This window comes from Lissotriton vulgaris, chromosome 9, assembly GCF_964263255.1.
Source record: "Lissotriton vulgaris chromosome 9, aLisVul1.2, whole genome shotgun sequence".
NCBI classification, from domain to species: domain Eukaryota; kingdom Metazoa; phylum Chordata; class Amphibia; order Caudata; family Salamandridae; genus Lissotriton; species Lissotriton vulgaris.
Window position 1 is genome coordinate 310,876,797 of NC_141697.1, and position 20,155 is coordinate 310,896,951.

The window sequence follows — 20,155 nt, forward strand, 5'->3', positions numbered from 1 at the left end:
AGTCGTATACCTAAAATGTCTCTTCCAGAGAGTTTGGATACACCTCCCATGGAAGCGATCAGAAGTTTTACAGGTGAAACAATCTTTGCCTGACCCCCGCAAAAATCCGGCAGGATACTATAAGGAGTTATCCCAACTTGTGGATGCTACTATTATGAACCTTGCCGACATTGACATGTTGTTCGGTAATGTTGTACCTCAAGCGATTTGGACGAAAATACGTCAAGAGAATCACGCAGCTGAGTTAGGCGGTGATTGGGCTGCACTTGTAGCGGCTGACGCATTGCAGGTTGGTGGGGCTAAGCCTGAGCAGTTAATTACGGCTCTGCCTCAGAGAATCATTACACTTATGAAGACACTTATGCCAGCAATGAAAGTTAATTGGGATAAACTGTCTGCGTGCAAGCAAAAGAAGGACGAGAGTGTCTCCGATTTCTTTACAAGATTTGAGGAGGCATTCATCGATCATAGTGGTCAGGATATGAGCACTGAGGGAGGTCAGCGATTATTTGTAGATAAATTCGTATCGAATTTGTTGCCTGACCTTTGCAACAAATTAAAAAATTCTGAGAGTTCGTGGGCTGTTTCTACCTCTGCTCAGATATTAACCACGGCTCAATATTACAAAAATAGGGAGAAGGAGGAAAATGATCGTGTGGACAAGAAAACAAAGGATCTCAAAACGAAAGTTCTGTTACAGCAAGCGTATCCTCCCCGCTCGAATCAGAATGACTCTCGGCAGCAAAATAGATCGCAATCACAATTTTCTAGGTCGCAGTCGCGTAATGACTCTTCCACGCCGAGATCTATGCACGGATATAATCAATGTGCGTATTGTAGAGGTGAGGGTCATTTGAAGTTTGACTGTCCGGTTTTGCGCGACCAAAATAGTGGTGGTTCGGCTCGAGGAGGTCGTAGTGGTCCTCAACGTATGGCGGTGGATAAGTGTTATCCCGTTTTACCGTCGAGTACTGATAAGAAGGGAGAGGAAGCGGTAGAGGACCCTTTGTTGTCCTACCTACTGAAGTCGCCACCCCCATACGCACAGGATACTACAGCTCTTGTGGTTCCTCCTGTTCCTCAACCCGTCGTTCCGGCAGCTGCTGGTCAGCCTGTCGCTGGTCCTGTTCTTCCAAATCCTCTTGTTCCTATTCCCTTACCTGCTCCTGTTCCTACTGCTCCACTGCCTATACCTTGTCAGTCTACTGTTCCCGCTACTTCTGCTCTTTTGGCTACTCCTACTGCTCCTGTTTTTAGCCCTCATGTTGTTGCCCCTGTACTTCTCTCCTCTTCTCCGTCTGTCCGTAGTCGTATACCTAATGCTGTTGCTAATCTTTACTCTCCTTTTGGACCGACTCTTGGGTACGATGTTTCTGATGTCCCTCAAAGACGAAGTCAACTTCCTGGTGGTAGGGAACGTGATACGTTAATAAATATGGCACGTAATTGGATTAGGTATCCTGTTAAAAACACCCCGCGCATAATTTTTGAGACATTTTCTCAATTTAATGAGCCTACACAGAGATTTGTGTTTGAGGAAATGTGTAAATGTTTACGAGAAGTAATGGATAATGACGAGGTAGACAATGTGCCGCCTAATGTGACTGAACTCCAGCATCAGTTTTCGTGTGGTATGATCGTGGGTGGTAATGTTCGACGTGCTGTAGAACATCTTCTATCTTTTCGGCCTACTGTACTCCCTCGAGCACTGTTTAAGGACGAAACTGAGGAATGGATGGCTACACCTGGTCAGTATCCCATGCGAGAAGTCCCCCCAGTGTGGATGCCAGGTGATGCGCAAGCTAATCCTCCGATTTTGCCACACTTCCAGAGAGTTTGGATACACCTTCCATGGAAGCGATCGGAAGTTTTACAGGTGAAACAATCTTTGCCTGACCCCCGCAAAAATCCGGCAGGATACTATAAGGAGTTATCCCAACTTGTGGATGCTACTATTATGAACCTTGCCGACATTGACATGTTGTTCGGTAATGTTGTACCTCAACCGATTTGGGCGAAAATACGTCAAGAGAATCACGCAGCTGAGTTAGGCGGTGATTGGGCTGCACTTGTAGCGGCTGACGCATTGCAGGTTGGTGGGGCTAAGCCTGAGCAGTTAATTACGGCTATGCCTCAGAGAATCATTACACTTATGAAGACACATATGCCAGCAATGAAAGTTAATTGGGATAAACTGTCTGCGTGCAAGCAAAAGAAGGACAAGAGTGTCTCCGATTTCTTTACAAGATTTGAGGAGGCATTCATCAATCATAGTGGTCAGGATATGAGCACTGAAAGAGGACAGCGATTATTTGTAGATAAATTCGTATCGAATTTGTTGCCTGACCTTAGCAACAAATTAAAAAATTCTCAGAGTTCGTGGGCTGTTTCTACCTCTGCTCAGATATTAGCCACGGCTCAATATTACGAAAATAGGGAGAAGGAGGAAAATGATCGTGCGGACAAAAAAACAAAGGATCTCAAAACGAAAGTTCTGTTACAGCAAGCGTATCCTCCCCGCTCGAATCAGAATGACTCTCGGCAGCAAAATAGATCGCAATCACAATTTTCTAGGTCGCAGTCGCGTAATGACTCTTCCACGCCGATATCTATGCTCGGATATAATCAATGTGCGTATTGTAGAGGTGAGGGTCATTTGAAGTTTGACTGTCCGGTTTTGCGCAACTGAAATAGTGGTGGTTCGGCTCGAGGAGGTCGTAGTGGTCCTCAACAGGCTTCACGTGGTAGAGGTCGTGGTGTTACTCAAAATCAAAACGATAGTTCTAATAATTCATCAGATTCAAATAATTGCTTTGATCAGCGTGGTTCATCGTCAGGTAGATCTGCTCAGTATCATGTGGATGACTGTTACGTCGAACATGATATTGATGACGGTAATTACTAGGACAGCCACAGACAAAGAGAGGGAGTAGTATCAGTTCCGGTTGATCAGAGAGGGCCTTACGTCGCAGTTGCCACATCGGGCGTAGTTGAGCCTTTTCTGTTGGACACTGGTGCAGCGAAAAGTTCCATCATGCATTCGAAACTCCCTGGCGCACCTTTGTCTGGCTTAACGAATGTTTCTGTTGGATTCTCTGCCGCCCCCGTTAGCAATCCGGTTTCTTGCCCTTTGCCCCTCACAATTGGGCCTCGCGAGCTGAAAGCTCCTTTGATTTTGACTACTGGTTGTGGTGAGAACCTTTTGGGCCTGGATTTGTTGAAACGGTTATATGCGACCCTGTACTGTTCTCCTGTGGGAGTGGAGCTTACTTTGGGTCAGAGAGTGATCTCTCCTATGTATTTGTCAACTGATAAGCTCCCACCGGAATTGAGTTACCTTCCTAAATCTTTGTGGGCTACAGGTCCCAATGATGTGGGCATGCTGGACATATCACCTTATGTTGTTCAATTGAAATCCAATGTGCGATTGCCACGTATTCCCCAGTATCGTATCTCTCTCGATGGTGAACGAGCGTTGTTAGCGATCATCTATGATTTGATCAAGAAAGATGTCATTGAGGAAACTCAGGGAAACGTGTGTAATAGTCCTGTGTTACCTATTTTGAAATGCACTGATCCATCCAAGCATCCTGTTTACCGTTTTGTTATTGATTTACGGGAGGTGAACAAAATTGTGATTCCACAATTTCCTGTGGTGCCTGACATTACGGCTTTACTGACTCTGATTCCAGCCTCCGCTTCTTGGTTCTCAGTGATCGATCTGAAGGATGCTTTCTTTAGCATTCCGATTGCTGAGGAAAGCAGAGATCTATTCGGCTTCTCATTAGGAGGTCGCAGCATTAGGTTTAAACGCGCTCCTCAGGGCTACTGTGAGAGTCTAGCGATATACAGCCAAGCCCTGAAGAGTCAACTTGATGCGTTTGTGTTACCGGCTGGTGCGGCCTTGATCCAATATGTTGATGACTTGCTGGTGGCTGCTGATACAAAAGAGATCTGCAAAACTGCTACGGTGTCGCTGTTACAGCATCTCTGTGACTTACATCACAAGGTGTCACCTTCTAAACTGCAATATTGTTGTCAAGAAGTAACCTATCTAGGTCACTTATTGTCAAAGGAGGGAAGAAGGTTGACCCCAGAGAGACTTGCAGCGATCGCTCGAATGACTGTGCCAACAACTCAGAGAGATGTGCGTGCCTTTCTAGGTATTACGTCATACTGCAGGCAATGGATTCCAAATTTTTCATTGCTAGCGAAACCATTGGTAGCCCTCACGTGTAAGGATGTTCCAACTCCTTTGCCATGGACTGAAGAGTGTCAGAAAAGTTTTTCTGAATTGCGTGATGCGTTGTGTTCGGCTCCTGTGTTAGTTACTCCTGACTACAGCAAGCGGTTTACACTATACGTTCACGAGAGAGAGGGTTGTGCGTTGAGTGTTTTGACATAGCAATTTGGTGGCAAGCAGCGTCCATGTGCATATTTCTCCTTGACCCTGGACCCAGTAGCTAGAGCATTGCCGAGTTGTCTAAGAGCGACAGCGGCAGCTGCGGTGTCCATCCGACAATCTGCAGGATTGGTCATGGATATTATGCTTACGGTGATGGTTCCGCATGCAGTTGACACTCTCTTAAATCATTGGAAAACTCAAGACTTGAACTATCATCTGATCGACAGGACTCTGTTTCGCAACCTGAACAATTATTCGAAGAGCAGACTCGTCCTGGGAGAAGCAGATATTTTCTTTGTTCTCATAACAAAGACTAATAAAACACTTTTTGTTTTTTTTCCCCTTTTTTGAAATTCATATTACCCCTTACTGTCATTTTGAACATTATGAACAATTGCATCCTCCATTAATTTTTGAGTTCGTTTCCACGTGTGTCTTTCCACAGCTAGGAGATTTTGTATTACGCTTGAATGCTTGATTAAAGAACCTTGCATCCGGGTTGACCGTAGGGCCATGCGGGTACTTCCTTCTGTTTAGCAGGTTCCTGACACTAGGTCGGTACTTTTGTCGATTCCTGGGAACTCCTGGGAATTGATAATCGCTACTCAGAACGAAGTGCGTCAAGAATGTTGCGGACGGTTTTTAGAGGATGGAATTCTCAAAGTTGTCGGAAGTGGAGAAGACTTTAGCTCAAAGATCGACACTACACAGGGATGTACGAACAAAATGCTTTCTGTCTCAGGTGTTTCTGCTGTTCTTAACTGTGTCCATGCTACTGGTGGGTGGAGTGTATTTTGGACTACAGTCGTTATTGCCTTCTGCTTTACCTACTTCTTCTTTTGAACCAAAATCTACTCCGACTGTTTCTCCACATTCCTTTCATCCTCTACCCCAACACGAACAGGTTAGACGTGCAGAATTCATGAATAACTCTTTTGTCCAGCTTCTTCATCAACATCAGTTGGTGATGAACACTACTAACTGTTGGGTGTGTGGGTTAATGCCCCATACCATGGATCGGGGAATTCCGTATTTGGTCCTTCCTTATAGTTCCCAAGGGTCAGCTTGAGCATTCCAAACTATGTTTCGTAGCGCACTAGATTCCTACCCCCATCGAGAGCCACGCACTGCAGATCATGGTCCTGGCCCGTACCACAAGCCTTTGGCGAGAGCGATTGCTGATTTAGATAGAGATATTTTTGACGCATCGCTTATTCCAGAGGAAGAGGTGCGAGCATACAGAGATCTGAGTGAGGCTGAGTATAGCATGTCAGTGGGTGATAGACAGCTTAAAAGCTCGTCTCCAATCTGGATCGTACCCCATCTCCGTAATTTCTGCTTGAAAGGTCTTGGACGAAGCCCGCGAGCTCAGCTCGGGAGGAGTGCTTGCACCGAAATGTATTGTTTTACCAACGTCCTCCTCCCCTGTTCTTTTGACTGCCAAGGGTACATACTTTGTATGTTACGACCGCGCATATACATGGTTGCCTCGTGACTTCTCGGGCACCTGTTATATTGTGAATTTGTTGCCACCAACCTTCACAGTTGGGTCGGACTATCACAAGACTAGAGTTGTGAGAGGTGTTATTAGCGAAGAAGACACTTCCGGTCAAGAAGCAGGAGACTTCTTTAAGGGTTTCTTGTTGTTTTGGGGTCCTATGATCAATAGTAGGAACCTGAGACAGTTGACTCGTGTGGTGGAATCGACTGCTAATATAACTGTAAGTGCTCTTGGTAATCTGACAGCAGAGCTTCAGGCGGACAGGCTTATGAAGTTAAAAAACCGTATGGTTTTAGACGTTGTCCTTGCAGATAGAGGTGGTGTATGTAAGGTGATCCATTCGAGTTGCTGTATTTTCATCCCTGATAACGCTCCAACTGTCTATCAAGCCATCTCGAAGTTGCATAAGATCTCCGACTCCATACACGTGGACGTAGGTGATTGGACGCTACTAGGATGGTTTTGGGGCCTGATGTCGATGTGGGGTTGGAAGATTCTGATGATCATTGGGGTTGTTGTAGCATTTCTGTTCAGTTCACTTGTTGTCTTTGTGTGCAGTGTGGTCCTGCCTTATGTGGCCTCTGTGCTACGACGTGTATAAGACGGCCATCTGTTACCAAGGAAGCATTGATGGATAGAATGATGTTGCAGCAACATCTGAATGATCTGATGAATATCGAGATCGATTCTGATATCGACTAGTGCTTGCCTACATGAGGGCAAAAGGAGCGTCTGAGGTTCCGTGACAATTATAAGTGGTGTTTTCGACTCGTTCGAATATGGACGAGTTTGGTATCTATAAACCGCAAATGACGAGTTTAGTGGGTGTACGCGTTTTCGCTATGCTGGTCTGAACCGTTCGTCTTATTCGTGGGCTTCTTCATCTGAACCCACGGGTTCCATTTTAGATACAGCATCCATTTTGTTTCTTGCCCTCAAGTAGCCAGCGAACGGACACTGGCCGCTTTGTGACCCTGGGATTCCCAAACTCTTGCGGAAGACACGTGTTCCTTTGAGGGTGTCTTAATGATGAGGGGGATGATACTGCAAAGGCAGATGGCCTCGCTCGAGGCTCATCTTGCCGTGCCGGTCTATTGTTTCAGCCGTGCATTCATTAGGCATGTCTCCTTTGATCCTGCAATCATGTTTCCGATATCGCCCCCTTACACTCTTTTCGATCTGTTGTCTATTTTTGTCATCCCTTGCACCTGTTTCTGACTCTTTCCTTAACTCTTTTACAGCCGGAATGGAATGTACTTAATGGTGGGATAACATACTTTTACAGTTGGGAACTGGCGATGCTACTGTAATTATGTTCCGGGACCCTGAATACATGAAAGCAGCCCTTTTGAAGTTTACTGTGGGAACTGAGTTGTAACCTTTTGTTCGCCATGTTGTGCTATGACAGAAATATGTATAAAAGGAGCGATCCACAGTTGCAATTTGAAGCAGTCTCCTAGAACCTACATGAGTTGTACTTCTTGTGACTTCTGTGTTCCCTGCAGTAAATAAACCTTGATCTTTGACGCAGAAAGAAGTGTCCCGTGTCTCTGTCAATTGTACGCTGGAACAGGTAACCCACGAAGGTTTCAGGTGTTGTCCCCTGGCACCGCTGGGCCTTAAGAATAGCCCAGTCCTTCACTCAGGACTGTCTATCTAATGTCTTTTTCTGAGTGCTTAAGCGCATCAAAGTGGGCATCCAAAGGTGCGTTAGGCACTTTATTCATGATCCTGGATCAGTGTTGGGCAGCCGCGGCCTGTGGAGGGAGTTCCGTGGGGCAGACAGGCGGGGAGGGGCAGGGTGAGGGGTGGTACACACCGGAATATGGATGATTGCAGGTAAGTAAACATATAAATAAATAAAACGAATTTCGTACCGCGCCCTGCATTGCATATTGCGATGCAGGGCAAGCAACGAAATTCGTTTTTTTGATTAAATTGTTTACTTACCTGCAATCATCCATATTCCAGTGTTTACCACCCCACACCCTGCCCCTCCCCCGCCCCGCCTGTCTGCCCCACGGAACTCCCTCCACGGGCCGCGGCTGGTGTTGGGTTATTCTGTGTCTAATCTCCTGTCTCATTTTACCTATATCGGTCAAAGAACAAGGGCAACTGATTGCGTAAACCACATTCCTAGTCTTGCAGTTTGAAAAATCTTTATGTATCCACTTGTCATTGGCGTTGATGAATTCTGTACCTTCTCTAGTAGAGCTACATGCTTGTCAATTTCCACATTTGTGGTGGCCCACATTGGTGGTAGATTTAAAAAAGAACGTAGCGTTTCCGATTTCTTTGGGCGATCATCCGATGCCCTAATGATTAATTGCCCAATACTTGTGTTCTTTTCAAGTGCAAATAATAGGATCTGGAGGTCCTTATCAATGTCTTTAAAAAAGTGCCAATTCTGGCATACAATTTTCTTGAAAGAATTTGTGTGTGGGCCATATGTGGAAACACACAACAGACGCTTAGTTGATTTTTTGGGTTGTTTCTCCAGTAGAAGTTCACGTGGTGTTAACCATGCCCGTTTGCATGAGTGTTTGCGTAATTTTGATGGATAACCTTTCTCCTGTAATTTTATAGTCATATCTTTTGAATGTAGTTCGTAATCTTCTTTTCGTGTGCAGTTCCTTCGAACACGCAAATACTGGCCATATGGCAAATTCTCTTTGAGGCTTTTCGGGTGGTGACGTTTGAAGCTTAGAGCCGTGTTCTTATCTGTAGGTTTAGTGTAGAGTGTTGTGATCAATTCAGAATCCGTTGGCCGTACCTCTACGCCTAGAAATGTAAGGCTGGTAGAGCTGTTGTTCAGACTAAATTGAATGTGTGTTCATTCAGCCACTCATGAAATCTCATGAGTTCATCCTCTGTGCCGGTCCAGATGCACCAGACATCATATATATATATTGATACCATTGAGCCACACAGTGGCCAAATGGATTGTTGTTGTATATGTGTCGCTCCTCATACCTAGCCATGTAGAGCACCGCCATTTCCAGTGCGAATGGACATCCTTTGGCGGTACCTTTTACTTGAATAAAGAAGTCAGATTCAAACTTGAAGTAGTTTATTTTAAGGGCCAATAAGGCCAAAGATATGATGAATTGAGTAGGAACGCGATGGAGGCATTCTCTGCTTTCCAAGTATGATTCTGTGGTAGCAGGCCTCAGCCAGACCCGCTAGTGCAAGGGGTTCACCCTTCTCTGCACAAAGTCCTCAGACCAATAGGAAGAAGTAGGCACAGAAACTGGAATAGAAAAAGTAACATTTATTACACCTCATGAGGTGGTGCTACGGTTCAAACAGTACCCTTCGGCATTGCAAGAAGTAGCACCATGAGCCAAGAAAGCATGGTTTATTTATACGCGCACAGGGGCTCAAAAGAAGGTGGTACAAACACAAGAGCACATTTTATGTACACATAAGGTAATATCGAGAGGCATAATTTATCAGTGGGAGGAACTAACAGTTTTGGAGGTCGACAAACACATTCCTATCTGGAACTAATCACTAACAGATGTGGACCCTACTTGACATGCGCCAAACTGAGGGATGCTAAATATAACTTGTTGCTGGGCAGATTTCAAGCGCCGTGGACAGGAAGATAGGACAAAGCACATGGTCGACACGAGGCAGCATGTAGCAGACAAGATGGCTGCCGTAAATACAAAATGGAGTCCGCTAAATGTCAAGATAACGACTAGAACTGAGAAGTCTTCTGCTAATGCTTAATCTAATCGCTGTCAAATTACAATAGACGACCCTTTCAGCATTAGCTGAAGACATTCGCTCTTCTAGGATAATCTAAATATTCATCCTGTATATTAATTTGCATCATGTCAGCTACGTCTTTATCTAACATGTGTTGTGCTTTCGTTTTCACAATATTCTTCCTGGTTGGCACACAGGCAGTAATGCACATAGAACATAACATTGGGCCACAATGGATACACATACAACAGGTGAAAATCACTGCAATTGCGATACATACGACAGTCAGTAGTTTCCAACCCCAAGCAGAGACTAGAGCCCAAAACCATCCAGTAAAAGACCAAGTGCCATTCTTTGTGTGAATGTCTGTAGCTATCTTATGTAGTTTAAAAATTGCATCATACACTGAGGACGAATTATCTGGGATAAACACACAACCACTACTACCGATAAATTTACATGCTCCTCCTTGATCTGCTAGCGTCACATCTAGAACCATCCTGTTCTGGAGCGCTACAATTCTAGCAACTTGCAGTTCTTCAGTAATATTTCCTAGTGCTATTGCAGTCTGATTAGTTACAGCTTCTACAACTCTAGTTAATCGTCCGACTATCCTGCTATTCAGTGCAGCGCCCACAAAAGAGAACAGACCCAAATTGAAATCAACATATTGCTGTAGACCAGTATCTGTTTGATCTACTTCATCAGTGCTTATAGTCCTCTTGCTTCGATTTAATAAAACATTTTTGTACAGTTTAAAATCCCGATGATACGATGCAGGTGCCAAGAAAACAGGGGGTGACAAGAAAGATACATAACATATACCTGACCACCCAACTGGTAGTCGATAATATCCATTACTGCCAAATACTAGATATGTGTTATGCGAAGCTAAAAAATAAGTATTATTCATTCCATCTATTTTTAATACAGTAATACAATCACTGACTTCAAATGGGATATGCCCAATGCTTTGTACTCATAAGTCTGCTTTAGTCTTTGTAACAGTAATCACAAATTGTTCACTTTTGGAAAAGTCTCTTGTGTGGGTGAAAACGCATCACGTAGAGAAATTGTCCGGTCGGTATTCCTACCATTTCCATATAGTTCCATTGGCTTGAGGATACCCATCTTTGTCCTGATAAAACTGTTTATTCAAACAGAAAAGAAGTCCACCTACTGCAGGTTTCCTGGTTGCGAACAATAAGGTGTACCAGGCTCGACAAGAGCCATTGTGTGAGAAAGGAAGTGGACTAAAAGGCGTTCCTCCTTTCTTTTGATGCGCTGGAATCATCCCACATATCCAACAGTTAGTGATGTTCGTAGCGTCATGTGTGTGGTGCAGCATCTGAACAAAAGTGTTATTGAGATACGACTGACGGTGTTTCTGCTCATGATATGGAAGAGTGAAATGCTGGTGCTCCTCCGGGACTGGGGAAGAAACAACAAACAACTCACGAGCAGGAATCATCACTTCAACAGACCAAGTAATCACTGCTATAATTGTCAAAGCAGCAAAAACTCCTATAACACCTAATATTTTCCTTTGTTTATTCATTTCAGCAAAACAATAAATTCTCTCTAAAAAAACAAAATCAAAAATAATCATAGGAGCTCTTCTCCCGTGTTTAGACATTGGTTTCTTCACCGAAGATCAAGACGGGTGTCACTACACTACGCAGGGCTGATCCCCCCCCTTGTCATATTGGCATTCTGTTTCCATTACGTGGGTGCATCGCCGTGTTTGAAACACCTGTCCTTGAGTGCGCTGTTGAAAGGTGCAATTGGAGTCCCAAGTGAAGGGTGCGCTTTTCACAGCTGGTGCACGTGGAGATGCAGGACCAGCCTCGAATTTCTATTCCTCACATAACCAAAGCAAAATACCTGCTGCACTCTCCCAGGGGGTAGTTTTCACAAACAGTTTTTTAACAAGCCATCATTTTACTCCTTCCTCCACCAACCCATTTTGACCAGTAGTTCTTGATCACGGTGCAAACATTAGTCCCTTTACAGTTTATCTCATTTATACGTCTTGCCCAGTTGGCATTTTAAGTTGCATTCTGGGAAATATGTAAAAAACAACCAAATTAGTGCCGGAAAAAACATTTTATAAACAAATTGTTATTAATGTCAATAAAGTTGTTGTTAAAAGGGTATTAGGCAATCGTCCCAGCTCAAGTATGGATGATTGAATATTTACAGATCTCGGTATCAGTGTTAAACTGATTAAAAACATACAAGTCTAAGTGACTTAGTTTCATACATACTGTTCTTGAAATACATATTGTATTTGTTAGTGAGAGTATTATTAACCCCATGCGTGCGGCGTGAATGTTCATGCTACGAGGGGATTTACAGAGTAGGCGGGATTCGGATGGACAGGGGCCGTCTTGCACACACGCCCACTGTTGCGCGTGACAGCTCCCGGCCGTCGCGAGCATGCAAGGGGTTAACATTCTCAACTTAATCGTCCTCCAATTATGGCTCTGTGCCAGAGATTTATACTTTTTTGTGCGCTTGATAGTAAGTTCCAAATCCGATCTTGTCGAGGCTAAGTGCCAGATCATAAAACAACAGTTGATGGACAGAATGCAGAACAATTTCATACATTCACCCCAGTACTAGAAACCATTCCTAGGATGCTTGATTCCGGCCCAGGGAAGACATGGCTTGGCAGTTCGGGCTGGACTGTTCCCATGTGGCACAGGGTCATGGCTGATTTGCATATGGCCGTTCCTGAACTGGAGTGGCTTGGTGAGCAAAATAACAATGGATTAAACCCAGATCTGTGACTGGGGATGAATGTTTTGCCATTATGCAACATTCCATCTATCATCTTATGTGTTTTGCTGTTCACCCTATGTGGGAAGGGTATGCCCAGATGTGGGTCCCGTGCTCACTACACCACTGGAGTCAAGCTATCCTGGCTGAAGACGGCTGATAGCCAGAAACCGGTCCTAGGATGCTTGATTCCAGTCCAGGTAAGACATGGCTTGGCAGTTTGGGCTGGACTGTTCCCATGATGCACATGGTCAAGGCTGGTTTGTATATGGCCATGTATGAACTAGGGTGGCTTGGTGAGCAAAATAACGATGGATTAAACCAAGATATGGCACTGGGGGTGAATGTTTTGCCATTGTGCAACATTCCGTCCATCATCTTGTGTGTTTTAAGTGCCAGATCATTATTGTCTTCCATAACTCTGTCGGGGTAATAGTCCATACCTTATAATCATTTCTACTGTACACCATGTTTCATCCATGTTGCTGATAAAATACTTGATGTTTCATTAGATTGTCTTGTTCGGCAAGCCTCTTGCAGGTGTACGTACATCTCTTCGTCCCGGTTTAGCCCTGTTGAGAACTTGGTTTTGAATCTGATAATTAATCTTGATTCTAATCGTCTCAGTTTGAGGGTTCTGTTCCCCCTCTTTCATGTGCAGATACTGTTTCAAACCAGAGTATGTTATGTCTTTCCATGTCCTTTCACCATGGGTTAGCATATGTTTGGACATGGCATATGTTATATCTTTCTTCTGATTTGCCCTTGAGTGTTCGAGAATACGATTTTTGAGGTGACAAATCGTACTCCCAATGTAGCGTTTGCCACAGTAGCACTCCAGCAGGTATACAACATATGTGGTGTCGCATATGATATTGTAATCGATGTTAAAAATCTTTCCTTGCGGATAGATAAGCACTTTCATATTCTTGCCAATCTTGCCTGTTCTTGCTTTCATTTCTCCGTATTTGATGTCATTATATTGGTAGCCACTTTGTAGGAACCTTTGATTTCTTTCTTTGAACTTCAGGAAATTTCCTTTGTATTGGAACAATTTCTTTTCTTTCTGATGAATTCACTATATGGTTTATTCTTTTTCAAACTCTCTGGGTGGAGTCTCTTTCCATGGAGCACACTGTTGGTCGCAGTGGTCTTCCTGAATACTGTTATTTCTATCTGGTCTGATTTCACATATACCTTGGTGCCCAGAAATACAATCTCACTTGCACTGATGTTATGCGTGAATTTGAGACCGACATTATTGATGTTTAATATCTCCAGGAATTCTAGAAATTCAGATTCAATTCAGTTCCAAAGGAGAAAAAGGTAATCTATGAAACGTAGCCATGTGCGTTTGGGCATGTGTGTTTGTGTGTGTGTGTGTATATATAATTGTTAGAAATGGGGATCTCTGGTTGTTAAGGCTTGCACCAAAGCCAGGCAGAGACCACCACTCTAGTCAGGGAAAGGGAGTTAAACGCCAAAGATAACTCCTGCTCACCCCCTTGGTAGCTTGGCACAAGCAGCTAGGCTTATCTCGGGGGATGTGTAAAGCATTTGGCAACTCACACAGTAACAGCGCACTAGGCACACCACAAAAGGAACTCCACACAGGGTTATATAAAAATAGCCTCTGTATTATAATAAAAATGCATCAGATAGTAATCACACAATATACACTGTGCCAACTGGCACAGGCAATATTTACAAGGGATTATTTACACATGACAGGGCCATGTGGGCCACTGTCAGAATTAGCACTTGTTAAAGAAATAGTAAAAAGTAAGATTGCCTATGAACTTAGAACACAGCCAGTAATCACTGGCAGACACTATACTCAGCGTCAACCTGTATTATAAATCAAAACAGGTACAGTATCATATATAGCGAGAACTCTATTCTGCGCCAACCTCATGAGCAAAAATAGGATAAACCATAAACTCCTAAACATCAGGAAATACACTTAATAACATAACCTGCAGTAGGGAATACATCAAACCTAGACCACAGTAGAGAAATAAAAACGTAGGTAAAACCTAGTAAGCACAAAAGCACATCTATCATCATAAATCCAGGTGCATAAATCATACTACAAACATTACATTTCTTAGTACATATAAAAATTACATTAGGGCCTTGCGCCCTACAAAACCTCATAGGGCCCTGGGCCAACTGGCCATCTATAAGGGGCTCAAATGTCTTCTGTCCACAAAGTCAGGGTGTGCTGCCAATGCAGCGACAGTCAGGGAGGCGCACTCGGCGCAAACCTAAACGTGGCAGCTGCCCACTTCTTTCTGGGCAGCTGAGAGACTCAATGAAGGGCCTAAACATTGCATCTGGCACTAGGTGCTGCGCAGCTGTGCAGGCCAAGGTAGGGATGAAGGAGTGCATCTCACTCCTGGATTAAAAAAATGTTGTCCCTCTAAAATAAAGAACCTAAAAGGTGCAGCTGCCCACAAGTTTGCTGGGCAGCTGGAGAGTAGAATTGTGGCATGGGCCCTCACTGGCCTTGGGGAACAAATGTGCCACACGTTGGAGCCATCTGGCTCTGAAAATAGGGGGGAGGCCAAACTGTGGAGCCATCGGGCTCTTGAAATAACATCAGCAACCTGTAGGAGCCATCTAGGTCCCGGAAACAAACTATGCAAAAGGTTGGAGCGCCCCGCTGCCATCCGGGGCCGCTCTGGCAAATGGCCCCACTATTGGGCCTGGGAAAGTAGGGGGGCAAGGGACCCTCGGGCCCTTCAACAACTACAGGTTCCCCAGCTGCAGCTGCCCGCATTGGCGGCGCAGCTGTGAAGTACAGCACAGGGTAGGGAGGAGCACACGAGTGCTCCCAGCGCAGCCCCCATTCACCGGTTCCTTCTTGGAGGTGTCTCTGTGGCATCCTCCTCTTGGCGCGTCCTCTGGGGCTCCCCTCACTCAAGGGAGCCCTGCCACACACAACGCTTCACCAGGTGCGGAGGCGCAACTTCACCTGGTCCGCCTTCTCGGGACCGGGACTTTGGAAATAGAGCCCTCAGGGCTTTGTGCGGCTTCTCCCCGGCCGCGGGGGGGGGGAGCGGAAATGACGCGCCCTGGGCCCGCCCCGAGTCAGGCAGAGCCACCTGGCTCCCGGGTCGGGCCAGCACTGGCAGCCCAGCGGCAATTTAGAGCGCTGCTCAGGCCGCAGCAGTGAAATGCGGGGTGGGCACCCGCTTGGATAAATAATTAAAGGAGCGGGGTGGCACCCATATTACTTTAAATAAACACACAGGCAAAGTTGCGGGGTGGGCAACTGTGCACTAGATAAAAAAGGTAAATGCAGGGTTGGCACCTGCTCTGTTTACATAAAAGGGGCAGGCGGCCATAATGCGGATAAAGCGCCTGCAAAGTCAAAGTTAGGCGGACCTGATGCAGGGTAGGCACCTGCAATGAAGGGGGCCACAGGGGGAAATCCCTGAGCTGAGGATTCCCTTTTACAGGACCATCAAGGGGGACAGAGTACTCACAGGGCACAAAAGAGCATTAAGCTCTCAAGGATAAAAAGGAAGCCAGTCTTTCTAAGGTCCTGAAACAGAAGCAAGGCAGAAGGGTCCCAAGAAGTCCTCCCAGCATCCAGGGGCTGGGCAGAGCCCATGGAGGCAAGCCTTCCCCCGAGCTCCAGAAGCAGCACGCCCCTGGCAGATTCCAGTCCAAGACAAGAACATTTACTTGGGGTCACAGCCCCTCTTTTATACACAGAAATCCTTTGCTGTCAAAGATGCAGGCAAGAGGAGAACCAGATGCAACTGGTACTTGAGCACTTTGTTTTGCTCAGCCCACCTCCCTATTTACAGGACAGGCCCGGGACATCAGGCACACCACAGAGGGTGGATCCAGCAATGTGGAGGGAAGGCACAGCCCTATTCATGTCCCAGGTGCACTCCTCCCTCCCATCAACATGCAGATCTCTGCATTCACCACTGGGGCAGACCCATCCTGACTCCTGGAGACAGGCACACCAGACAGCTCCAGCCAATCACAAGCCAGACAGTCAATTCACATTCACTGCACAGACATGCTAACTTCTAAAAGTGGCACTTCTCCACTAGACACAATAAATCTGCGCACATCACCGCGCAGCATTTAACATCATGAGTTCCCACATACCAAACTCGCCCCTGCACTACCCACATATTAGGAATTACCAAGGGAACCCATATCCCCCATGCATTCCTATGGGAGGGCAGGCCACTCTCAGCACGCACACTCAGAGTGCGCACGCACTTTACACTGGGCCACAGTGATAGAGTACGCAGAGGCCTAAATCACTACCAGCATGCCAGAGGCTATAGGCAAAAAGTTTATGGGTGAACCTGCCAAAAAGGCCCAAGTCCAACACAACCCCCTTCCAGCAAAAACACAGGGTAGACCAAGCATTCCCTTGATGGGCTTACCTGCTTCTGGTGAGAAAACACAGACGCAGGTCCTCAACAGCAGGGACACCCTCCGGTTTCACGCCACTCTAAATCAATGTGATTTCCTCTGAAAAAAAACTCAGGACCAACTAGGCTACGCACTGGTACTCCCTAGTTGTCCACGGCCAGGACCAGGCCCTCAACCATCCAGATACCACTGGTCCTTGCCAGTCCACAGAGTGGGGGGCAGTAACCCCTGGCACACAGTAGCCAATCTCCACTCTTCTTCTCAGTGTAGTTCCACCTACCGCCTGAGGTCTAAAATCACCAGCTACACCGGGGTCATAGGCGAGTACTTCCTCCCTCTGCACCCCCTTCCAGAGCACTATACCCTCCCAACTGGAGTGGTTCCCCTAGAAGGCAAGACTGGTCAGGACACTGATTACAGTTGCCCTTTGTTTTAGACAAATGCCCGGAAAATCAGGACTTCAAGAAGGTGACACCAAACTAATGTGTCGTGTGACAGTCTGCCTAGCGCAGAGCTCACTAAATCCTGTCCACCTGACAGTGTGTGAAGATGCTCCAGGACAGAAGCGGCATCACCATGGCCAATCCTTGGTGACACAGGCCTTCTGGAAGGCCCCTGACCCACTGGCTCCTCCACTGGGGACTCTTTACCCCTCTCATGCCTCAATCTGGATTTCTGTACCCTCCACTTAGGAGTGGCACGGCCAGGCACCAGAACTGATGGAGGCCTGATTACAGGCACTCCCAGCTCACCTAACAAGGGAGATCCTTCTCAAAGAACAGTCAAACAGGACAGACTAGGCTCCCTACCTGGTGTTCCCTCCAAGAACCATCCAGTACTGGAGACTGAGGTGCGGGCACTTTGGGACACAGCCCAATCTCACTCCTTCTCCTGCAAGACAGGATGTGAGTACCTACAACCTCTTTACTACAAGGTCACCTAGCTGGGCTACTCTGAACCACTTCTACCCTTCTGGGTTGGAAGACACATGCACAATTCTTCTAGTATCACTCCCAACGCATGCTCCCTAAAATCAAAGAACTTAGAAACTTCAACAGGGGTTGGCGCGACTCCAGAAAAACAATTACGGGGCAGGATCTCGCTGCGCGAAAAGACTGAAGCGCCCTTTAACACCTTTCACTGGCTAACCAATCACCCAAATGACCAGTGCACCACAACAATCATCCACACTCTCCCCACAAGACTGGTGAGACAGCCACTTGACTGCCCCTGAATCACAACCTGTACCCCTCTTACTGAGCACCAGGTACCATACTCCGGGAATTGAGAATGAGACTACTGCACTGGACAAATATATTGCGGCCACCACTGGATCCTACCCTACTGGGGAATCCAGAAAACTTACAATGCACTTAGGAGATGATCCTCCCACCAGAGCTAGTTACTCCATGCCAATTATGTTACCACTGTAGGCCAACCCAAGAAATAGCAGACAGTACAGGGGCAGTCACTCCTTCAGCATCAGGCCAACCCAAGAACAGACGGTACAGCAGCAGTCACTCCTATAGCTCATGCCTTCAGGCCAACCCCATAAAAGACAGTCCACCCAAGGACAGTCTCTCCTTCAGCATCAGGCCAACCCAAATAACAGTCTACACAATTGCAGTCACTCCTCCAGATTCTCTGGTTTTGCCAAGAAACCTAACTCACAGTGCAATCATAAAACATATATCAACAAAAATGATATTTAAAACAAACTCAAAGACAATAATCCCCAAAAATGTGACTATCTAAAATGCAGAATTTGTAGTGCAGCCAGTTGTCACTGCGGTATTGAGCAAATGCAAGTCCTATCCCACCGCTGCCACCAATGCTAGAGATGGGGATCTCTGGTTGGCTAAGGCTTGTGCCAAAGCCAGGCGAAGACCACCACTCTAGTTAGGGAAAGGGAGTTACATGCCAAAGATAACCCCTGCTCACCCCCTTGGTAGCTTGGCACGAGCAGCTAGGCTAATCTCGGTGGCGATGTTAAAGCATTTGCGCAACACTCAAAGTAGCAACACACTAGGCACACCACAAAAGGAACTCCACACAAGGTTATATAAAAATAGCCTTTGTAATATAATAAAAACACATCAGATAGTAATCACACAATATACACTGTGCCAACTGGCACAGGCAATATTTACAAGGGATTATTCACACATGAGAGGGCCACATGGGCCACTGTCAGAATTAGCACTGGTAAAGAAATAGTAAAAAGTAAGATTGCCTATGAACTTAGACCACAGCCAGTAATCACTGGCAGACACTATACTCAGCGTCAACCTGTAATATAAATCAAAACAGGTACAGTATCACATATATAGCGAGAACTCTTTCTGCGCCAACCTCATGAGCAAAAATAGGATAAACCATAAACTCCTAAACAGCAGGAAATACACTTAATAACATAACCTGTAGTAGGGAATAAATCAAACCTAGACCACAGTAGAGAAATAAAACAGTAGGTACAACCAAGTAAGCACAAAAGCACATCTATCATCATAAATCAAGGTGCATACATCATACTACAAACATTACATTTCCTAGTACATATAAAAATGACATTAGGGCCTTGCGCCCTACAAAACCTAATAGTCCCCTGGGCCAACTGGCCATCTATAAGGGGCTCAAATGCCCTCTGTCCATAAAGTCAGGGCGCGCTGCCATTGCAACGACAGTCACGGGGGCGCACTTGGCGCAAACCTAAACCTGGCAGCTGCCCACTACTTGCTGGGCAGCTGAGAAACTCAATGAAGGGCCTAAACGTTGCAGCTGGCACTAAGTGATGTGCAGCTGTGCAGGCCAAGGTAGGGTTGAAGGAGTGCGTCTCACTCCTGGATTAAAAAGCATGTCCCCCGTAAATAAAGAACCTAAACGGTGCAGCTGCCCACTACTTGCTGGGAAACTGGGGAGTAGAATTGCGGCATGGGCCCTCACTGGCTTTGGGGAACAAATGTGCCGCACGTTGGAGCCATCTAGTTCTGAAAATAGGGGTGAGGCCAACCTGTGGAGCCATCGGGCTCTGGAAGTAACATCAGCAACCCGTGGGAGCCATCTAGGCTCGGGAAACAAACTATGCAAAAGGTCGGAGCGGCCCGCTACCATCCGGGCCGCTCTGGCAAATGACCCCGCTATTGGACCTGGGCAAGTAGGGGAGCACGGGCCCCTCGGGCCCTTCAACAACTACGAGTTCCCCTGGGGCAGCTGCCCACAACAGCGGCGCAGCTGTGAAGAACAGCACAGGGTAGGGAGGAGCACACAAGTGCTATCAGCGCAGCCCCCACTCACCGGTTCCTTCTTGGAGGTATCTCTGCAGCGTCCTCCTCTTGGCGCGGCCTCCG